Here is a 23107-nt window from a genome sequence, read left to right as displayed (position 1 = left end):
GGTTTCTGACCCACATTTTAATGGACGTATGGTCAAAGCCTCTTTCCTTGGTCTCCTTTGAATGGTGATTCCTACAATAACCTACAAACAACCTACAACAGCCCAACAATTCCCACTGCAATGCTGACCAGAGATACTGAGGTGCCTCACACAGAACCTGCATGTTCTCAGCAGATGGGGTGCTGAGGCCCTGCATCACGTCTCCAATTGTGCCAATTTTGGAGCAGAAGATACTTCCAGTCTCAGCCACCGGAACCCACAGCAGGCTCCGGAGAGGTGCAAGGCTTCGACTTTTGCTTTTTATGCAAAGAAAGGTCTGGATGTCAGGACCTTGACAGTGTTACCTAGAAAATAAAAACTGCTAGACAAAAGATACAGAATTAAAAAGGATGTTCTTTTGAAGCGGTGGCATTTTTCTTTGGTGGGCAAGAGTAATTTGGTGCCTAAGACTTTCTTGTAGGCCATGGACTGTGGGAAGTGTGAAGCGGTTGCATAAGTCTGTGACTCAGCAGTGCAGTCATCAAAAGCAAAATTGTTCTTGTTGAGAAAAACAACCCCAAAACGTAACTACAGAAAATTGGTTTCCTGTTGGCACTAGTGCTCTCATTTGAACATTGGTGCATGACTGTGCTTACCTTTCACAAAGTTTCAGCTAATCAGAGACAAAAGAGTTATTTGAAAAACAGTGTGCTCGCAAAGTAAATTTCATATCTTACTGTGAATACCAGTCCTCATATCAGTTTATCCTACCTTAATTAGTAAAGTGTAATACACACAGTGCTGTACATGCAGCATATTATGCCTGTAAACCTAGTATAAACTGTACTGGTGAACTGAGCACCAGTGCTGTATCCTCCTCTGTGGAATTAAAAAGCTCATGAAAATACTGTTCCACTGACAGCATTGTGTCGGGGATGGTTGTCTCCAAAGGCATTTGCCAGGAGGACAATTTTAGCACCAATTTCCAAAACACTTGCTTGTCTCTTTTGAAGGGAGCTTGTGGAACCTGTGAAAGGTCACTGCAGACATTAAAAATCAGGATTTCCCCCTGGCCAAGGGGAAATCTGAGATGTGAGATATGAGATGGCTCCACCATCTGTCAGCTTCTTCCTAAAATTTCCAGTGCATCTGCTGTTGCATGAAGAGGTGGTGGGAACCCATACTCTGCTTGTGGCTGCTCTAGGAATGCTTCTAAGCCAGACACTGAGAAAGACAAGAACATGATGGGGAGAGAAACAACAAGTTGAATGACAAACGACCTTCCTTCTCTACACCCATACTTCAGGGATCATTTCCTACTATGTTTATCCAGAGCTTCACACAGGAAGTCAGAGTGAGTACAGTCATATAGCAATTTGAAGGCCTAGGGCCACCTGTTAGATCAAGTTCACTGTCTACACAGATAGCAAACTTCTTCAGTATCGGCTTTAGTTTTTTCCCTCAGTTACTGACTTTTTAAGATTTTAGACAACCATGTCCAAACGGAAGTTCTGAAAGGAACACACTATGGTAGATATTCCAGACTGGGAGCATCTTTAATCATAGAATCACAGAATGACCCGAACTCTCTCACCTGCCTTCATAGCAGAGGTGCTCCAGCCCTCTCATCATCTTTGTGGTCCTGCTCTGGACTCGGTCCAATAGGTCCATGTCCTTCTGATGTTGGGGCCCTAGAATTGGATGCAGTACTCCAGGTGGGGTCTCATGAGAGCAGAGCAGAGGGGCAGAATCACTTCCCTTACCCTACTGGCCACGCTTCTTTTGATGCAGCCCAGGATGCGGTTGGCTTTCTGGGCCGCCAGCCTGCATTGCTGACTCATGTTGAGCGTCTCATCCACCAACACTCCCAAATCCTTCTCCTCAGAGATGATCTCAATCCATTCTTCCACCCAACCTGCATTTGTGCTTGGGATTGCCCAGATGTGTGGATGCATTACAATACCATTTAACTGTATCAAACACAAACAAGGGAGTCAACCAATATCATGCACTTTTACAAGGAAAAGTTTTGCAACTCTAAGATTTCTATAATTTTTGGTTTGGGAGGAAGAGTATTTATCAATAATTTTTTATGAAAACACTTTAGTCTAGTTTGACACTTGCAAATAGATTTTAAAATATAGAATGTGGAGGATACTTGTCCCAGGAAAAAATAAAGAGTAAGAGCACATAAGTATAAATACCTACATGCAACCTCATGAAATGGGCTGCAGCCACTGAAGTAGAACGCTTTGCAAAGCAAATAGGTTTTTCAGGGTCTTTACAGAAAGTTAGGGGGAAGGGTATCAGTCTGCCAAGTTTTCCAGGTGTACAAAGAAAGCAGATTTATTTTACCCAAGGTTACCAGCATTAACAAGCATTTTTGTCTTTCTTGCCATTAATGGTCCTACAGCATCCTTTTTCAGAGTTATTCATTCTGGCATGTAAGGCAGTGAGCAGTACAGATTCAAAGTGCAAATCAAAAGGGTATACATAAGAATAAAACTGCAGCTGCCTTTGCTGTTACCCACTTGGCAAATCTTTCCTGAGCTATTGCTCTCATCACCAAAGACACACTTTCATACATCACGGCGCCTTACTACTTAGGTCTCTTTGATTACCACTTCTGTTCAAATGAGAGGTGTGTGTGGCTCACTAAAAATAGCCTGCAGTAGAGTGAATGGAAAGGAAGTCTTTTTGCTTATAAATATACCATATCTGCATACACATTTTTGAAAATGCAGTCCAAATTAACAGGATCATATAATACTCTAGAAGAGTGGACACAAGCTTTAATCACTGGAACTTGGGAGAGACCACCAGACTAGTGTTCTTTGCTGAAACTTTTTTAAAAAAATATCTCTAAAGATAAAAGGAAAAGAACCTAGATGATATTTTTATTGCTGTGACAGTCAGGAGTGAAGAGGGTATATTAATAAGATATGATAACTGCTAATAATAGAGTCCCTGGTCTCTGTCCTTTGTCACCAGAGGGAGTGTTCTCATGAAAACTGATGATGTCATACTGCTCTGAAATTTATGAGATCAAATGTGTTCACGTATTTAGTAAGGCAAACGTAATCATGCATAGAGTGCAAAATCAGGAGCCAATTTTGTACATGAGTATTAAGACCCAGATGCTAGTATTAAAAAGAAAAATGCTCAGGACTATTTATTCCACCTTCAGCACCAGTGCTTCCAACAGGAAGATGTCTTCCAACCATTACCATCCCCAAAAATATCACTCAAATTATTATTTGTTCATGAGAAAAGAGATTGCATCCTGCCTGGTCTGGGAGTTTGCATATACTGAACTGTGCAAAATATAGTCAGAGCTCTGACAAACATTGTCCTCATTCATGGAACAGTCTCTACTCAGATGCTGTTGCATCACTGAAGCTTCACCAATAGTTTCTCTGATATCAAATGATGTTCTTGCATAAAGCTAAAGATACCATTAGTCTGTCTTTAAAGACAGAATGAAAGTGTCATCATGGTGCACAGGTTCACAATTCAAATGAAATAAAGGACTAACTATATATCTTTAATGACAGCATATAATTTGCACCCAGGGAAGAAGAAAATGACATTTAAATAAGTCTAAATCCATAGTCTAGAGCTACACTTGTAAGTCAAGACATCACTAAGAGCCAAGTTTCTTGTTTTGAATGAACTTACGTATGCATAACACTAAACCATATTCCTGACCACCATTTCAACTCGCCTTTTGAATATCTCCAGGGATGGTGCCTCAACCACTTCCCTGGGCAGCCCATTCCAATGCTTGATAACACTTTCAGTGAATATCCAACCTGAACCTCAATGAATCAATGGCATATTGTTAGTTCAATCCATTTGGCAAGAGTCCTCCAATCACCTGTGGTATTTGTCAGTTTCTACAGAGTTGTTATTAATGTCTTTGTTGTTTGCTTAATTGAAGTTAGACTCTGTTATTAGCAGCTCCATCTTGTGTCATTCAGAACTTTCAAATGAATTTGTCTTGGGTGTGAATAATGATATTCCCCCTCTTTGATGTAGATTGAATAGCAATCAAGTGGATCTTTTAAAACAGTATGACGCTTTGAAGAACCAACCCTCCTCTTCCCATTATCAACTTTTCTATTATTCCCAATTCAGAAAAACTGCTGTTCTCTAGACCAACTCATAGAGTTCCTAGTATGCACCGTAGATAAACATGGCGCTTGTGGGAATCTGATGAGATAAAACTCAGGGACAGAAGAGGCTGCAAAATCCACAAATCGCAGAAAATGCTTTATGTTTTCCAACCTGCTATACTTATTACCCATTTTGGCACCTTAAAGAAGGATGGTATAAATTCATACCGGATTAGCTTGATTATTGCTGAATGACCATTACTACATCAGGCTCATTCTTCAGTGTTGTCCAAACCTTAGCTGACAATGTTATTTAAGCTTATATACAGAAGGAATATTCATCAGTTAGCCACACGGTCTTATCCCAGGATGTCCATGTCTAGGTACAATATCCACAGAATTGCAACACAGGCAACAGTGATCCTTCAGCAGTCCGTTTCTCATTCAAAAAAAATCAAACAGTCGAGAGTAGTTCTTAATGACCAATGTCTCTCATGACTGCCGAGGTGCTAGCACCATAACAGTCATCTATCTAAAGAACCACTGGTATCTCTTATTTCATTTTGTGTTCCTCATCACAAATACTTTCAATTTTTTATACACTAGCACAAAATCCTGAGGATGTTCACAAATCAAACCTTTATTTTCTTCTTATGTTTAGTAAACAGTATATTCAATTCACCCTTACTCTCATCAAACCTATTTTGCTGTTTCTTTTTTCTTTCACCTGCAGTGTTCCTTCCAAGAGTATAGGTAGCCCAAAATCTTATGATTTATTGGTTCAAAACTGCATACTTTTTCTAAGCATTGTTCCACCTGTTATTTAATAACAGTTTAATCTGCAAGGTTTCTAGCTCTTCATGACTTCCAAATTAGCTATGCCTCTTTTTCCTGTTCTCATAAGTTAGGACATATTTATAAATTCAGTTCATCTACTCAGCCATTTTACAATTCATCACTGATTTCCCTATTCTACCTCATTTATTAATAGATCTATTTATCTAGTGTTTGTACTGATATATTTGAAACCTCTTTGTAATTCCTATAGAGCGTTGCATTATTCTGACAACTGACTTTATAAGTGGAATACGGGCTCTATGTGCACACTCACTAATTCTACGTCAAATCTTAAGCACAAAATCTGCCCAGCCTTATAGATGAAAATTGCCACTGCTCTGCCACAGGCTGCTGAGTTTTCAACATAAAATCAACATTTTTATTTGCCATCTGGGTGAATAAAACATTGAAGCTTAGCTCACACTGGCTTCCACAACCTCATGATGTAGCATCAATGTAAATTCATCTCATATTGAGTTGGAGATGGACATCCCACTGACTAATGTGTGTGAAAGTGTCAATCTAGTTTATAACATCTCAATTTTTGGAGACAGCGCTAGAAGAGAGGATAATCCATTTCATCTTTTGTATCCTATGTGAACTTCTGAAGGTTAGAAGATTATTGTTCCACTTACACGAAAAACAAGTAAACCAGGAGTTAGTGAAACACAATAAATAAATTTCTTCTTAGAGCACTTTGTCTACACTGTTTCAGACAATTTTCTTCTACACACTATGAATTTATTTTGCTTGTCTTTTTCTGTTATGTTTACCTTATGTTCACTTTTTGTATCTTATTAAGACTGGCTCTGAATCCCTACCATTTTGTTAATCTGTTTCAGCACATTTAACCTAACTGACCCAAACACCAAAAACCCTAATAGCTCTTTCAAAGAAATATATTCAGTGCACTCACATGCTTCAAAGACTTGTGTGGTGTCACCCAATGACACACATTAAAGCCCAGATTTTGCACTGAGCTGAGATCTTTGGGAAGACATTTCTGATCTTCATTACACCATTATAATTCCAATGAGGTTAAATTTATCCTAGTATAAGAGAGTTGAACCTTGTCCTAAACTTCTAAAACCTTATTTAGCAATATAGACAATTTCTGAAATACAGATTTTTTGGTCATACACAATACTGTTCTCCTGAATCAGGACCCAAGTATTATACACTCCATTTAAATCACAAACAAAACTAGAAACACCCTTTAAAATGTATCATGGTAGAGATTTTCTTAATATTTGGATTGAAACCTTGAAATCTTAATATCCTACCTGACATAATGACCAGTCAGAAATAAAGTTTTAATTGGTTTTAAAGTCTGAGCTGCAAAGCCAACAGCTTTGGCAATTGAAAATCTCATTAACCAGCTTTCCTTGCAGACCAAAAATTGATCTGTGGAGCAGTCATGTTATGCTAGTTCTCAGGAGGGGTTTTTTCCCCGAAATTTTTTACAATGAATATAAATTCTGGAGGAATTAGAAGCTCTGAAACAAGTCTATTACCCTGTTACTGAAACCCAGTTGAATGTAAACTCTCACAGATTATCAAAGAGTTTTATGAAATGCCACAAATCAGAATTCAAACACCAGAAAAAATAGGACACTTAATTAGTGGTAGAGAAAATATACTTTCTCCTACTGACTTAACAGTTCCCCACTTCAGCATGCAACAGAACTAGTCAGTTTTGGCGATGACGTTGATAAATAATTTAAGACTTTAACAATATAGTAGGGTTCAGTGAGATGAGACCTAGGGGTTGAGAAGAAGAGACAAGTCGCTGTCTCCAAGTACTGCTTCACTCCTGTTTGAGGGACACTTCAGTTAGTACAACAAGGGCGAACTGAGCTGCTGTGAAAACTACACTGCCAGGGGAATTGTGCCAGACTCACCCTTTTCATTCTGCAGAATTTTGCTGGAAAATGATGACATTTGAACAATATTGCACAATACAGCTGTGTCACCACATGTTTGTATTTGCTTGAAAAAAAAAAGTGGGTTTTGAATCAGAAATTTTGCATATTTTTGATGTCCAATTAATTTCTATTCAGGAACTGGATTTGCCAGAAATGTCCTGATGAACACTCAACAGAAATTCTTGTTTCTCAAGAAAAAAAGCCCAGATGCAGAATAATTTAGAATGCTCAAATATAGAAGCAATTCCACCCCAAAACATGAGAAAAGACTGAAACATGTTTATTTGGCTCTAATGTGGTCTGAAATAAAAATACCAAAAAAAAAGGAGGAAGCAACTTCAAAAAAAAATAATTTCTTTTTCACACCGTAAATATTTCCTTCATGGGGTACTACCAGGTGACAGAGGAACTTCTGAGAGGGAAAGGATGAAGTGAAACCGTTATTATGTTTAATTTTTAAACAGGACAAATATTTCAAAGTACATCTGCTTTTCTACACACTCACAGAAATAGAATTCTGGCATTATTTGACTGAGAAAGGAAGCTCCAGTCCTGCTGGTATTAGCATACCAGCATAAGCTGGTGCATAGCTTATGCATTTCAGGGTGGGATTTCACCATGGGTACAAGTAATGACAATGAACTTTTGACAAAAGGAAGGTAAGAATTAAAAATAAATATATAAATTAAACTGTGCACCTCTCCGTCTTTAGCTTTCAGGAACGGGAACAGACAACCCATATCACTTCCATGAGAGGTGATCAGAGCTAGCTGCATGTCTACCGAGATTTCCTCTGTGGCTCATCACATGAGATAAAAAAGGACACCTAATCCAGAAGAGTTTACATAATGAAACACTAGTGTTACTAGTGTTACTAGTGTTACTCTCACAGTGTTACTCTGCCCGTGTTCTAACCAGGAAAAGAAGGGGGTAAAAAAAAAGTCCTACACTTAAAAGGAAAAATCTTCCCATGATCATTGTAAAACTTACTTGAGAAGTGTTGTGATTGACTGATGTGTTTCGCCTTTGTTTTCTTGTGAACAGTATCCTTCACACGTAAACTTACTCTCCATAGCAAAAGAATTAACACATTTGCCCCCCTTTTTTTTTCACACAGTGGTGTGAATGTTTGCGTTCCAAAACTGACCTCGAAAAGGATATACTCATATGTACAGGCTAGTACTGGTAATAGCAGTAAAGCTGTTACATTGCAAAGAACGGAGTTCAGACAATTTGCACAGATGCAAGAAAACAGAACAAAGTGTTCCAGGAGAGCAGCTGCACTAAAACAATAATTGCAGTCCCAATAAACATTCAAGAAGAGTTTTGATCTGAGAAACTTTTTAAAAGTGAAAACCTGAGAAAGTCTGAAAAAAGGTTCCTGAGATTATTCATGCAAATTGTTTGAAGAATTTGCCACAGCCATCACGAACTTCTCTGTGTGTTTGTTTTTCAGAAACACTCATTCAGTCACATTTTACTTGCATGAGTATCTGCAAAAAGTGAATTTCACACCCATGTGCACAAACATTTGAAGAAAATGAATGGCAGATCCATAGCTGTGTATTCATGCAAGAAAACTCCATGCACTAATCTAATCAGGCTACTTATACAATGCTATGAGACAAATATGCCCAATCACAAAGAACCTAAACATTAAACCATGAGTATAAAGAAAGACCCATTTTTAAGCAGTTCTAGTGGAGGCAGTAATAAACTTTGCCAAAATACTAGTGAGGATGTCATACCAAATCAAATTAAAAAAATAAAATGAAGATATTCCACAAGTAGCAAAAGGAACTAATTTCATTGAATAAAATATTTAATGTGAATTATTCACTCGACATTAATATTTGGCTTATAATTGATACTGAATAATTCATTTCTTCAACCATGGAGAAATCCCTGAAATGCTTTATTTACATTTTAAAATATATCTTAAGTCTTAGTTTTATACTATTTCAGCAGCTTGAGAGATCTAAATTATCTTCCTTTTCCAGCAAATTTATCACAGGATTGCATCAGGAAGATTCCTCTCCTGCAACCAGGAGGCTCCCTCCAAGGACTGGGATGAGTCCATTTCCCTTGGTCAGTCTGTCTCAGCAGATTCAGAAAGGAAAAATACCTCATTTTCTGATCCCCCTCTTCTTATCCCCCGCTCTCCAATGCTTCCTTTTCTTTTATATGTTACATTATGCAAATTAGGGTGCTTTTTGTTTGTTTGGATTTTTTTTTCCAGCACTCTGGTCTTCCATATATTTTTGTGTCCTTAGACAAGTGATGCTGAATTTCTCATTATTTACCCTGCTCTGTGTTAACCAGTGTTTGGATTGGGATAAATAATAAGTGATGTATTGGAAACTGGTTTTGCATAGAGTAAAAAAGAAAGCACCGGACATGTTCAATTAAATACTCGTAGCCATGATGAGATCCCCCAAAAGTGAACAGAAACGAGCTTTTGTGTCATAGAGACACTGTTCTTCTTTCATCCACATGCTTATCTCTGCGCAGGTACATGGTTTTTGTATCTTTCTGAGCTTTTCAAAATTTCTGTTGTCTATACCGTCACGTCAGGACATTCATTTACTGGAACGAAACCTGTGCAAACCCAGGGTCAGCACAGTCCAGCACATATGGTACAGGTATCTTTGGAGCTGGGATTCTTCACAAAACCTGCCCGTTTTTGGATTTAAATGCCTAGCTTTAGTATTTTTTGCTTTTCCTCATAAACTGGCAAAACTCATCATGAATGGGAAGCAACCAATTAATAGTTACAGGCAACAATTTTGATTTTTAATGTTGGCCATTTTCGGGATGTCTCTTCAACAATTAAACACAGTGAATATTAGGGAATGCCAAAGGGATAGCTACACCTTTTTGCTGATTTCCTCACCTACTTTCTGTGTGCTTTTGAGATGAAAAAGTAGGGACATATTTTATGAAAAAACGCAATAGGTTTGGGGCATAACATGATAAGGGAGGAATTAGTAAAGCAAAATACACAGCAGTAAAACATTTCCCTCTGAGATACCACTTTAATGCTTTGGTGGCTGAGACTACCATCCCTTTTGTCTATATAAATATAAGCCCTTAAAATTAGCCAAGCTTATAAAGGAGGAAAAATCTTTGGATTCTTAATGCAAATGACTGGAAGCCAAATACTGTATTTCTCTGTCTGCTAAAAATTACTCAGTTTTCTTGCAGAGAGCATTTCAATAGTCTGTTTCTAGTTTCCCTCGAAGACAGGACAAGTAATACCTTCCTTGTGCGAGTAATATCAGGTTCAATTCCTCAGTGTTTGTGACATGCTTAGATAACACAGTGATAAACCACACACAAAGACTCTTTTTATCAGGTCAAGTTCTTACTAACTTCAATTGAAGTTTGCTGTGATAAAGATGAAAATTGAATAAAAAATATGACCTATTATAAATAACAATTCATTTAAACCTTTTATTGAGGTTTATTTAATGTAGATTCCTCACATCTATATGGTATCATCTCAGGAATGTGGGCTGGATTTTTTTTTCTCTTCTTTTCTTTTCTCCTCCTCCTTTTTTCCATGCACAATGCCCAGATTAATGGAGCCCTGAGTTATCCAGGGGTTATTATAATGCACCGAAGTAATGAATAATCATTTACGAGAAAAAAAAAAAAAAAGACCAGGAATATCTGAGGGATGATGTTTGAAGTGGTCTGTCTAAATCATGCACTTGGATTATTTAAATATAGGTTTATAATATTTAAAAACCCTTTTGAATTGAAGGACATTAATTTCCCACTGAAGCTTACAGCTGACACTCCTGTGCCATAGTTTTGTATATCAAATTGGAATTTCAGATAAAAATACAGTTTGGGGGAAAGACACTTGCCCCCCTAAAGGAATGGGGAATTCTGTTTTAAAATGGATGACACTAAATGTCCAAGATCAAGAGTATAACTGATGTCCCCTCTGCCCACTACAAACCTGAGCCTGACCAGGTTGAACACAATGTGAAACCATTTGTGTTACAGATAAACGCTTGTTCCAGGGGCTCTCCCACCATCAGACTCCCTTTTTCACAATCTAATGATCCTCTGAAGTGCACGAAAAGCTCTTTTGTCTTTGTCATGGAAGCGAAACCACCATGTTTCAAGGTCCTTGTTCCGAGCAGAGCAACTATTTCTTTTGTCTACATGTGCAAAGTGAACCTGTCCCCTTCCCGAGGAGCAAGATTTCACCTCTCGGCAGCATCCCATGAAGAACGCCGGAGAGACACAGACACCTGGGGTACCACTGCTGTAGCTGCTGGTGGTTTACGAGAGGGATAGCCCTTCAGCAGCAAGAAATTCAAGGTTTCTTTCATAGCAGATGTTGCTCTGCTTTCACAACACCTGCCTGAAGGTCAATGAGGCATTTTCATTTATTTACAGTACGGCATGTCATCCCTGTACCTACATAACAGCATTCGCTGTGTGGTTTCAGCCAATTTTAAGAATTTTCATGGAAAAAACCCCTCACACACTGAAGATATTTAAGTGAGAAAAGTTAAAGGTACCAGAGGGCTATAGCTCAGGAGAAATTTCACTGCTGATTTAATTATTGCCCTGTCAAGACATTAATGGCAACGGCCATATAGTAATTATTTCCTTTTTTATGTAATCAGAAACTGTCTCAGCAGTTACTTCACATATAAATATCTCCTGTGAAGGTATTGCTCTCAAGATAAGGTATATTCCTATGTACGCCATGAGAAAGATCACATCACAGGATCTCTCCTTACTCTTCTCATCAATCATTTTCTCCCTTTTGGTTTCTCCTTCTCCACATAGTTTTGCTTCGTCCAAATCAAATCACCTCTCATCCTCAGCTCTCTTTTGGTTACCCCATCTCTCTGCTCCCCTTTACTGTCACATTTCTCAGGTTATTTAATCCCCAAAGCACAGAAAAGGGTAGGACCAAGTCCTAGAGTTTTCTCTTCAAAGCCTCCTGGCACAAAACCTGTGCTCCTTTGAATAAAGCAAATAAAAGGCTCCACAGGAACCCTACCAATTTTTTAAATAAGTGGCACAAACCAATTAGAGAAATGCCTAAATCACACTTCCAAATGACAAAAATACTCAAAATGTTTTATAATTCCAGGATTTTCTAACAGCATTTGCCAGTCTTTTGAAATGTTGATGAAAATGAGGGGAAATATTTTGAAAAAGGGGTCCCCAACTTGAATGCAAACCTACATACAATAAACACTAGGTTTGAAAAACAGATGTTGTAGCCACTCATGCAAACAGGGCACATAAATATCAACATGTAGGGGCAGGGGCCCATGCCCAGCAACATGGGTATAACACTACAGGATTGCCAGAGCTGCTCTGCCTTATACAGGTCTGACACTTCTCATGTACCATAAACTACCATAAACCTGTAGAAATGTGCTTGGTTAAAAAAACGGAGTGCTTTTTGCTCTTACCCCTCTCATTCTTTCAGACATTTTACAAGACATCTTGTGAACGTGAGCTCTGAACTTGCTCCAGGCACCTGCATCGGGTGCCACTGGGGTCCCTCTTCCTCTGCTGGGACAGGACAGACCCCTCATTTCAGATCCCTCTTACCCATCTCAGGTCATTACCTGTGGTCTCCATGGCTCTCATTTGGCCTCTGGTAATGATTTTGAGGGACCTCAGAGGAACCCCCCTGAAGGTTGCTATTGCTGCAAAGCACGGGGAGAAGGAGATACGTTATCCCCATCAGAGGGCTGGAGCCCCTCTGCTGTGAGGGGTTGTTCAGCCTGGAGAAGAGAAGGCTCCAGGGAGACCTTATAATGGCCTTCCAGTACCTGAAGGGGGGCTAAAGGAGAGATGGGGAGGGACTCTTTATCAGGGAGTATAGTGATAGGACAAGGGGTAATGTTTTTAAACTGAAAGAGGGGAGATTTACATTAGATATCAGGAAGAAATTCTTTTCTGCGAGGGTGGTGAGACACTGGCCCAGGTTGCCCAGAGTTGTGGCTGCCCCATCCCTGGAGGGGTTCAAGGCCAGGCTGGATGGGATTTGAGCAACCTGGTCTGGTGGGAGTTGTCCCTGCTCATTGTAGGGGGGTGGAACTGGATGATCTTCAGTTGGATGATCTTCGAGCTCTAACCATTCTATGATTCAATGGTTGTCTCCAGCAGTCCACCCTTGAAATGGCCCTGATTTGACAGATGTAAGTGCCAAACCCCAAAGGCAAGCATCTCATAATATAAACGTAACTTCCAAAATGTCATCAGCAATTTATTAAGTATTCAGAGATCATTTAGATAATTCTTAGGTTGTTTTGTATTATCAGTTCTTTTTTTAATCACAGATATTATTTATAAATGGTTATTCCCATGCTGTTCTCTCTTCTGATACTTCAGGTACCACGAGATACACAAAATAGTCTATCATGAACTAAAAATAGCACAAATAGGATATGAAAATGTTAGCAGACCATACTCACAATTCCCTATTGAATTTCCCTCCAATAATATGAGATTAATAGAACAAAGGGCACTAGTGCAATACAATGGTGATCTCACAGTTAAAATACCAGACTATCACATTGTGATAATAATTAACACGGCTGTATCTAGCTAATATGATGTCTATATAATATGATACAACTGTATGGTACGGTAGATTAAGAATACAAGCTAAATAAAAGTTGGAGGGGGGGTTACATTAAAGAAAACAATATAGTCCTGCGATTACTGACCAGGAAAGGAAAATACTAAGGATTACAATAAAATAATATACCTTTACATTTAAGCACACTGGGATGGAGAGACATTAACTGAAGTCATTTTCTGTGGTTCAGTTTTATTCTTTCTAAAGATGAGCTGTAGCTGCTGAGACTATTACTATCATTTATATGTTTGGGGCTTGTGCGATGCTTCATTGTAAACAGAGCACACTTTTCACAGCCATGAAGACGTTACACGAGGGTTTCTCTCTGTTGTGAAAATCCATATTGACTTAGCTGCAGAGCCGGCATGAAAGCGAAGCCAAACACAACCCAAGCAGGACTTCCACCCACAAAGATGACACGCAAGTCGTTATTTCATGACACTGGAAGAGAAGCGTCCTAGCGAGTAGTTTCCAGCAAGGTGGCTAGTATAATGTCTACATTTCACAGCTGGGCACAGAAAACTGTGAGACACTTAACAACTCTCCAAACCTAAAAGTTAACATCTATTGCTGCTTCTATGGGGTTTTTTTCCAGTTTTTTACTCAGTAAATCTGTTTAGGAAATTACTCTCACTTATGTGCCACAAGGAGTTCTGACAAGGTCAGTATTTTCCCAGCGCAACACAAGAGTTTAAAATCTAGTCTCCACAAACATGTTTCATTGGATTTTCATGTATATATTTATAAGTCAAACTCAATGAGATTATATACTTGTGCTCAAATTGTGCGATACAAATACTTGCTAATGTTGGAGACTGACCAAACCCAGGCACAAAACATCAGTGTCAGCATACTATCAACACTATCAACAATTACATTTAAAGAAAAAAATCCAAAAAATTATTTTACCAGACACTTTTTCACAGTGCAATATCTTAAAGTCACCCAATATTTCCATTACTCTCACTTTCTGATCAGATAAAAACACTGTTGTCAACAAAACTGTCCACAGGCTCCAGGAGTCAAAGACATAGATGTCGATATAGAGATTTGGCCTGGGATTGTATTTACCACTGTGCTTCTGTATATGTTTTTAATGTGCTGATGCTCACTTGCCTGCTCTGGAGAAATACTGAACATGGTGCTGGAGTCTTTTCTGTAAAATGTTATCACAAAATTCTCAGCTAAAGAGTAAACATTTTAATACATGATAAGGAAAATTTCTCTTAACTACTTTTAAATTGCAAGAACACAGCATCCTGTCAGAAGCTAACCATTAGGTGCTTTGAAAGAGCCTATTGTGCAGGTGTTTAGCGTTTGCTTGTTTAATTTCAATAAATGTCTTAACTGACTGTAAATTAATAATATTATACTATAAAGCTATTCACTGTAATAAGTGGGCTTGTGACAAGAACGTCAGCATTTTAAAAAGTTCTGAGCTGCCACATCATCCTGCTCTTTGAAGAGGAAAAGAAAGCCTCCCTATAGCTCTCATTCTCAGCTTGGTCATTAGCTTCATAAACAGGATATGCAAATTAAGCACTTTTAGGTATAATTATAGGGCAAACCTAGCTTCGGCTAGGGAGGTGGAAATACTCCAGCAACCGTATCTAAATTGCTTGGATTCAAAACACTGTCTTGTTAATTCTGCTCAAGGTGAATGAAGCAGGATAGTGTATACAGAGCACAGCTGTATGCAGACGAACGGATTCAGAACTCGCTATTCTGGATGGGATCATATGAGTTTAACATGTCATGAGCCACAATTCACCCAGATCTTCGAGATCGTGAATGGTGATACACAAGTCTTCTAAAGAGGATCCAAAGGGTAAGTAAACACAGGTAGTTGCACTGAGTCAATATTTTTTTTCTACATAGCTATTACTATATGCAACCCATATTTCTATGCATATGCTACAACAATTTTAACAAGACCACAACAATTGGAAGCTATGGCCATCAGCTTGAGTCTTCTCTGAGGAAAGGTAAGAACAGATTAAGGAAGCCAAAATACCAACTTTTTTACATTTGAGTTATGGAATGTCTTATTCCCCTTCCATATTGGGGAAAAAAAGGGCACTGGGATTGCTGATGCTACTATCAGCCTGCCCCACAATGCCCAGTCTCTGTCTTCGGCATGCAAAGATGAAGGTCACCCTTCTGATAGATTTCAAGAGATCTCAGCAGTGCACAGGCTTTGTTTGAGTCTCGCTTGGGTGCTGGGACTATTTTCCCCAGCAAACACAATTATTTCTGATCATACAGAATATTGTGTCAGTTCAGAAATCAAATTAGCTGTTATCTGTTCCAGCAAAGGTGCATCTATCCCACTCTCCTCCCGCCCCCCACAATGTGGAATTAATGATACAAAATAATAAGAGGAGAAGTTAAATGCCAAAAAATTATCTCAGCTGTGCTGTGGCTGGGATAGTAGTGTGTCTAATCCTGCCCAACAGCTAGTGCACAGAGAAGAGCAATAGTAATAATTAGAGGGGCAGAGGTTCTTAGCACAGAGATGGCTTATTTAACAATGAGAGGAGAAGGAATGGGTCAAGACTGAGTGCAATTAGAAGGGGAGAGTGGAAAATTAATCAGTTACTCCTTTTTTGCACTCCCTCCTAAAAAATGATGAATGAAAAAGAAAGAAAATAATGCAGAATAAATTGAAAGGAGATCTTTTTCATGCAGTGCATTGGAAACTGCAAAATTCACAATATCTTACAGTGGGATTGTGAATGCTTAGTAAAAAAAAGTAATTCAGGAGGATTTTTTTCAAAGGACTGAATCACTTTATAGGCTTTTAAAATTTTCTGTTATGCAGGCAAAGAGTGTAGGATGAGGAAAATCAGAGCTGGTGTCTCAGGGCAGTAATCTGATTGCCTGCAGGCATCAGCCATGTAGTCATGTCTACCACTGTAACATCTCTAAGTTGAGTAGACGCATTGTACATCAGTTCTTTAGGACCACAGGTGTTACCATCCACCACCAGAGCAAGTCACCCTAATTAACTGATTAACGGACCAAGGAACAACAAGCTTTGCCTCTTTGGTGTTACTTAATCCGAGAAGTGGCTCTGTGGGAGGAGCTCCTTTCAAAGAGGCTTCACACGAACCATGAGAGCCTCCGGTCCTGGTACCCAATATCCCCTGTCCCAACCTCAAGCTTATATGTCAGATATTTAAAGACAAAAGTTGGAGCACACCTCTTTAAGGCAGCTCTGAGAGGTAAAATCGCAGGGTTGGCACTGCCCACGGAATAACCCGAGAAACCACCTTAACAGATAATTTCTGTTTGGGGCAAAATTAGTCAGTCCTGATGAGGGAGTCCTGATCTCACTAGAGATATGTGTTTATCTTTCCGGCATTATAGTGTCTGTTTTTGAAATACCTCTGCTCTCAGAGCATGCCTACTGTCAGAGCCTATTGACGACACCCTTAATCACCAGGTTCTCTGTATTTCCGTGCATCCCTCTCTCTCTGGTATTTTTAATATATCTTGCTTCTGCTTTCAACTTATCCACAAAGCTGTCAATTTTCTGAAATGCTTCTCTCACTCTCTCCTTCTCCATGCATGTCTACATTTCTGATGATATCTGGATAACTCAAACAAAAAGCTGAGCATCCTGTTTTAAAGGTGAGAATATTCAGTATTGCCAGCCCATTTTGGTACATTTGAAGCAGTTTAAAAAGTTGGTCTATTTGTCTGCAGTGCTGTAATGAGGTCTCATGGACAGCAAAAAACCCACCACATTTACTTCTGAGGAGTCACTGACAACCTTGGCTGAAGCCTCATTTTAGCCTAGGGTCCTGGACTTTTTGTTCCTTTATTAAATTACATTTTTTTTTTCCCCACTGTATTTGCCCTGACCTTTTTAAACACTTCTACTATCAGTCTCACAATCTTTGTCTTTTACTTGCTGCCAAAAATACATCCATGCTATTTAGAGGGAGCTGATTTATGGATGAATTATAGCAGATTAGATGAATAATAAATTAATTCTAGCAGATTGAGACCTTTTCTTTGCCTTTGTTGAAAAGGTGTTTTGGGTTTATCCCCAGCCTGCAGGAAACCTAAATATCTCTAAAAGGCAGAAGAACAACAAATGTGGTAAAATCTATATGATTGAATTAAGCTTTTTTTCCTCACTGGCTCTGGGCACAGTGGGCCTCTTCTGTTGTTTTTTTAATTATTATTATTTTTATTATTATTTATTTATATAATAAATATCCAAGAGGGGAAAACTACTGGTTGGCAGCCCCTTCAGAGGGCATTAGCCAAAGGTGCAGGTGTCAATTCACTCCCTGTCCCTACCAGTGTCCCAGCTGGTCTCTGTTTCTAGCCCTCTGTCAAACCAATGCTGCTGTGAGCAGACCCTGCACAACCAGAAAAAATTTTTGTTTATCATTTACTGCCCAGAAAATCAGCTTGGGTGGCCCACATTATATGAAATCACTCTTCTTCTTCAATCTCAGCACCCCAAAATTCAGGCCAATTTTGTTTTTCCCTATTTATTTCTCTGTTCTCTGGGGACCCCCGCAAGGGGGGAAAAAAAAAGAAAACCCAAATAAAATTCACCTTAATTTTTAAAAGTTTACACCTTATCCTGCCTTTTGGATTAGTCCGTTTGCTCAGGACATGTGGCTGGTGTTGGCATCACTGTAATATTTGAGAAGATAGGTTATAATTTCATGTGGAGAATATAGGATGAGCATAGATGAAATGCTGGAGAATCAAAGACTGTCTTGCCAAGCAATTCAACTGAGTAATAGAGGGCTGGATTCTGAAGGTGCTGGCATTGGTTTCAAGTATACGCCACTGTTTGGGATTCGGGATCAGAATAAATGGACCGTAAATAGACAGAATTATTTTTTAGAACTCTCTCCCAAGTGTCATCTGTCCTTTACAGAATCGAACAGGCTAAATAACATAGTCAAGAGAAGGACAGCTTTTTGTGCGCTAAACTAGGAGAAACTCCCCAGCTTATCAGCAAACGTCAGTGAACTTATTTTCTCCTCAGATTTAACAATCTCTTTAAAATCTGTGAGAAAAGCTACAAAATTATTTTGAAGTTAATGTCCCTATGCACACCTGTGACAGCACATTTTAATTGTTTAATACAAATGTGTTAAAAAGCTTGACATTGGATTATATTTTTGTTAACTTGCCTTCAGAAGAGGTACAGGTATATGATTCTTCCTTCCTGCCCTAATATTTCGAATTTTGCACTTGGAAGTTGATCTCTTTGCCCTAACAATCTCGATTTACCTGAAAACTTATTCCTGGGTTCCCTCTCTCCCCAGAGGTCTATGCTGAAGACTGAAATACTCTAGCTTCTCTTAGAGTATTCATCCTTGACCACAGAATTTTTACCTGAATTCAGTTGCAGCAAATAAACCACAAATAATAATTAGATAATGAATATTGACATTTAAATTTTTTGTTCTTTAGCCTTCAGGACCATGCTGCAAGGACAGTAATGGGAACTGCACAAAGACCATTGGGAGGAGGCAATACTGGTTTTTAGTGTTATTTTTTGGGTTTTGTTTGTTTCTTGTTGATAAACTTGCAATAAGAACATCTAAGTCAGTTCCCTTGCTGAAAAATCAGAATGAGGTTGTGTGAAAAAGTTAATATTCTGAAATACATAGATCATGCTGAATTCTAAAGGAAAACCTTGCAGTAATGGTAAAGTGAGAATATTTCTAGTAAATATTTTTATGGGTTTTTAGTTTGCTTTCTTTTCATTTGTGGTATCATGAATAAAGAGATTGGTAACGCTGTATTGTACTTCCCTTTACTGTACAAAATAGACTCCAACAGCATTATGCAAAGAGGAGTCAGCACTATCGACATATATCAGTTTGATAGAAAAGAAACCATATAAATAAATAGATAAACAAAAACATGGTGGCAAGGAGAATTATTAATTATGTGATATCAGTTCTTATATACTGATTTAGTGCATGCCCCATGATGCTCTGTACATCTGCAATGATGCAATTTACACACAATTTCTCAATGTAATGCAGTGCAATTATACTACAAATCCAAGAAATAATAGCATTTGGGGAAAACTCTGTTATCATTTCGGAAACATAGCAAAATGATGTCATAAAAATAAAAGGGTACTTCGGAATCAGATTTTCTCAGGTATTTTAGGTGAATAAACGCAATACTATATGTGCCACACTTGGACTTTTTACGGTACGAGCAGATTGCTGAGTGGTCAGGAAGGAGATAGTCCCAAGTCCTTGGATAGGACTTGGATAGTCCACACTACCTGCTGTTGACTCTCACACATCAGCCTAGGACCTTATTTAAAATTTATTTGGTGAGGTGTCCACTATGGACATATCTAGACCTCATGCACTCATACGACAACAGGGCACGATCCTCCTTTCAGAGCGATTAATTCTGTGAGATCTCCTGGGTCTGGCATCAGGCCCTATACAGTAATAAAGTCATTGCTGAGAAGTCACCACCCACTACTGAAGACATTACCAGCTCACACTGAATAAATTGCGGTCCCTGGCAAAACCAGAAAATGATTCATGTAATCCTAAACTAAAATAATTATAACACTTAGGTATGATGCAGCTCTACACATCCCTGAAGCAATGAATGAAGAAGATGAGTTAATTGCTCCTTCCAGCACCACACGAGGAGGCACCTGTTTCTATTTAGATGAGAAAGCCACTGAAGGGTCATCAAGGTGGAGGAAAACTGGAAGATCCTCCAACAGAAATCCTCTTGCGGGGACATCCTGAGCTAGAAGGATGATATTTCTCCCTGCAGAAGGGCAAGGATGGTGCCTGAGGATGTATGGGAACCTCCTCTTTCACCGCAGCCCCATCTCTGTAGCAGTGCCCACTGGCACCTGCGACTGAGTTATAAGACGTGCTATCTTTTCTTAATTTCTGAAGGGCCAGAAAGCAGCAGGTAGCCTATGGTGACAACTACCCTCTACCCAGCCCTTCATCTCTTTTCCCAGGAAAATAGACTCAAGAGGACAACCAGGTCCCTCTTTTGTGACAGAAAGACACAACCACGAGTGCAATGAAGCCCCACCAGAGGGGTTTTGTAACGAAAACTAAACGATGAGCAGTTCTCCCCATCACGATCACCGTGGGAGGAGAGCACAGGCACTGAAATGACTTCTCCAAGGCTTTTCAGGCAAACTGTAGCCAAGCCAAGAATGAAAAACTGCACTTGCTAAATTGAAATTCTTCTGCTGCATTGGCTCAGACTCACCCCAGCACATCTCTGTTTGACTACCTGGTAAAAGAGAAAGCTGAGTCTAATGGTGTTTTTAAATGCTCTTTGAAAATTACACTTGAAAGACACCTCCTCCAGTATTTTTCCCACTCCTCAACCCCCAAACCAGAAAAAAAACAAGAGCCTTGAGATAAAACCCAAACCAAATCAGAATATGTGACCTGAAAATATCTGTAGGTGCTTTCTAAAGTTTGAACTGTTCTCTCTTTTTCTACTGTAGAAAACACACTTATTCCACAAGTGTAAAAATTGATTGTACAGAACCCAGGGCTATTAGCCTTTTGTTCCTGTAGCATCATGACAACACATATTTGAAATATTCTTTTCCTAATGTGCTCTGCTTTGCTCCTGAGAATAATAATAACTCAAGCATCTGATATTTAAAGAAACAATAATTCTATGGGTCTGATCCACATTGCAGTTCTGGATATGCTAACAACTCATTCATTATGTAAAAATGCTTCCTTTCATTATAGCTGTTTTTCTATATTTAATAATCTGTCAGCACTTTCATTCAAGATCCTGATTATCAGTGGTTTGCAGCAAAACATCTTCAAAAATACCAAGATTTCTGTTGTTGATGGAAGAGGGAAGAATTTGTGGAAGATTAAATGGATATACAAGTACATTAAGGCAGGCAGCCTAGTGTGGGTAAATGCTTGGGCAAAAACCTCTTTGCTGGGTGTTAGTGCAGTATTGCTTTTTTGGAATGCATAAAGGTGAAACACACTCAAGCTGCACAAATTGTAAGTCTGTAGTTTATACCAAGGGCTAGAGTGGCACATCCAAAGTAACTAGCTGAGGGCTTTTGTTTGTTTGTTTTTGTTTGGTTTTGTTTTTGTTTTTTATTTTTTATTTTTTTTTTTTTATCACTGGGAAAACTGAAAAATTCAAAGCTTGATTTTCTTCTTCCTTTCCTCAAGGTAAGTCAGCAATACCACCACTGATGTCAATGGTGTTACACTGGTGTAAAATTGGGGTGACAGAGAAACGAATCAGCATCCTAATTTATTGCTTCATGTCAAGCTATTATTTTTCTTTTTAGGGCTCAGTCCTATGGTTCTCCAGCATAGCAATCGAAATCAGTGGTACTGTGCCTGGCTAAAGGTTACTTGCAACAAAAGAAATAAAAAAAGAGTTTCTTTCTTTTTCTGTTTTAAAATGTATACAGAAAGCCCGCAAGCTTGTTTCCTCCCCTTTCCTCCCCACAATTTTTTCTAATACCAGAAATACAAGCTTTGTTGCACACTGTGGTCAGCCTGGAGAAGCAGGAGTACACCATCACAAGGACCGCAGGAGCAAAGAAGGTGGAAGCGGGAACGTTTATATTCAGATTCCTTTCTCCTTTTTATGCTTGTTCAATTAAAAACCTACAGAACAGCTGGATTAAAATACACGCATTGCTGGCCCACCCTGCTAGGCAATTAAGGATGAATTAAGTTCAAAGTTGACTCTCCAATCACAGTTATTAAATATAAGCTTCCAGTAATTATTTATTTCCCCTAGGGGGAAAAAAAAAAAAAAGAGACAGAATGCCAGCAAAAAAAAAGAGAATGCCAGCAAGGTCTGTGAGACCAGGCACTGTTTTATTTCTGATCCCACTTGCACAAAACAAACGAGTCCCACTCTCACCTGACACGGTGGTTTAATTTCAGAGGTGAAAAGAAAACTGCTGTGTTTTCACAAGGACAGGCGATGGGTATTTTGGAGATGCTCAAGAGTGCATGGAAGCAGCTCACTCGGCTGAGCCCCGGTGCGTGTGGGAGGGACGGGTTTGTCATGGTTATCTCCAAGCACCCGGTGTAAAGGGCTGGATTTCTGGCTTCCATAGCATCCCTGCTTGGAGAAGACACCAAAGTCTTTCCCACCACATACTTCCTCCCATCTCTTTATGGATGATTATGGTGTGCTCATCACCCCTCTTTTTTTCCCTCCAGAAGATGCCTCAGGCATCATCTCCGTTCCCTTCTGCCATGCCAAAAAGGACATGGTCTACTGTTCAGAAACGACTGACAAAGGCCCATTCCTAACGTCCTTCCTACATGTAAAATCCCCACAATGCCTCTAGAAATTCCACCTAAGCAGCAACTGTAACAGTCACAGGTGAAAAACAGTGTCATCAGGATATTAACAAGTTATTGTCTTTTCACTGTGCAAAAAGCCAGACACCGAGGAAGGGCTTAGCACAAAATAAGGTCCTGCATCCTATAACCACCTGACAATAACATATTTATTAATATAAATATCCTTCACACCATTTCTTTGGTAAGTCTTCTAGTTCTAGGGTAAGCATATTCTTTTAAAACTGCCAGCACTACAATCCCCTACAGTGTGTTAAAGATTGCCCA

This window comes from Numenius arquata, chromosome Z (genome assembly GCF_964106895.1).
Source record: "Numenius arquata chromosome Z, bNumArq3.hap1.1, whole genome shotgun sequence".
In the NCBI taxonomy this organism is placed as follows: domain Eukaryota; kingdom Metazoa; phylum Chordata; class Aves; order Charadriiformes; family Scolopacidae; genus Numenius; species Numenius arquata.
Note: the sequence above shows the minus strand (reverse complement) of the source record.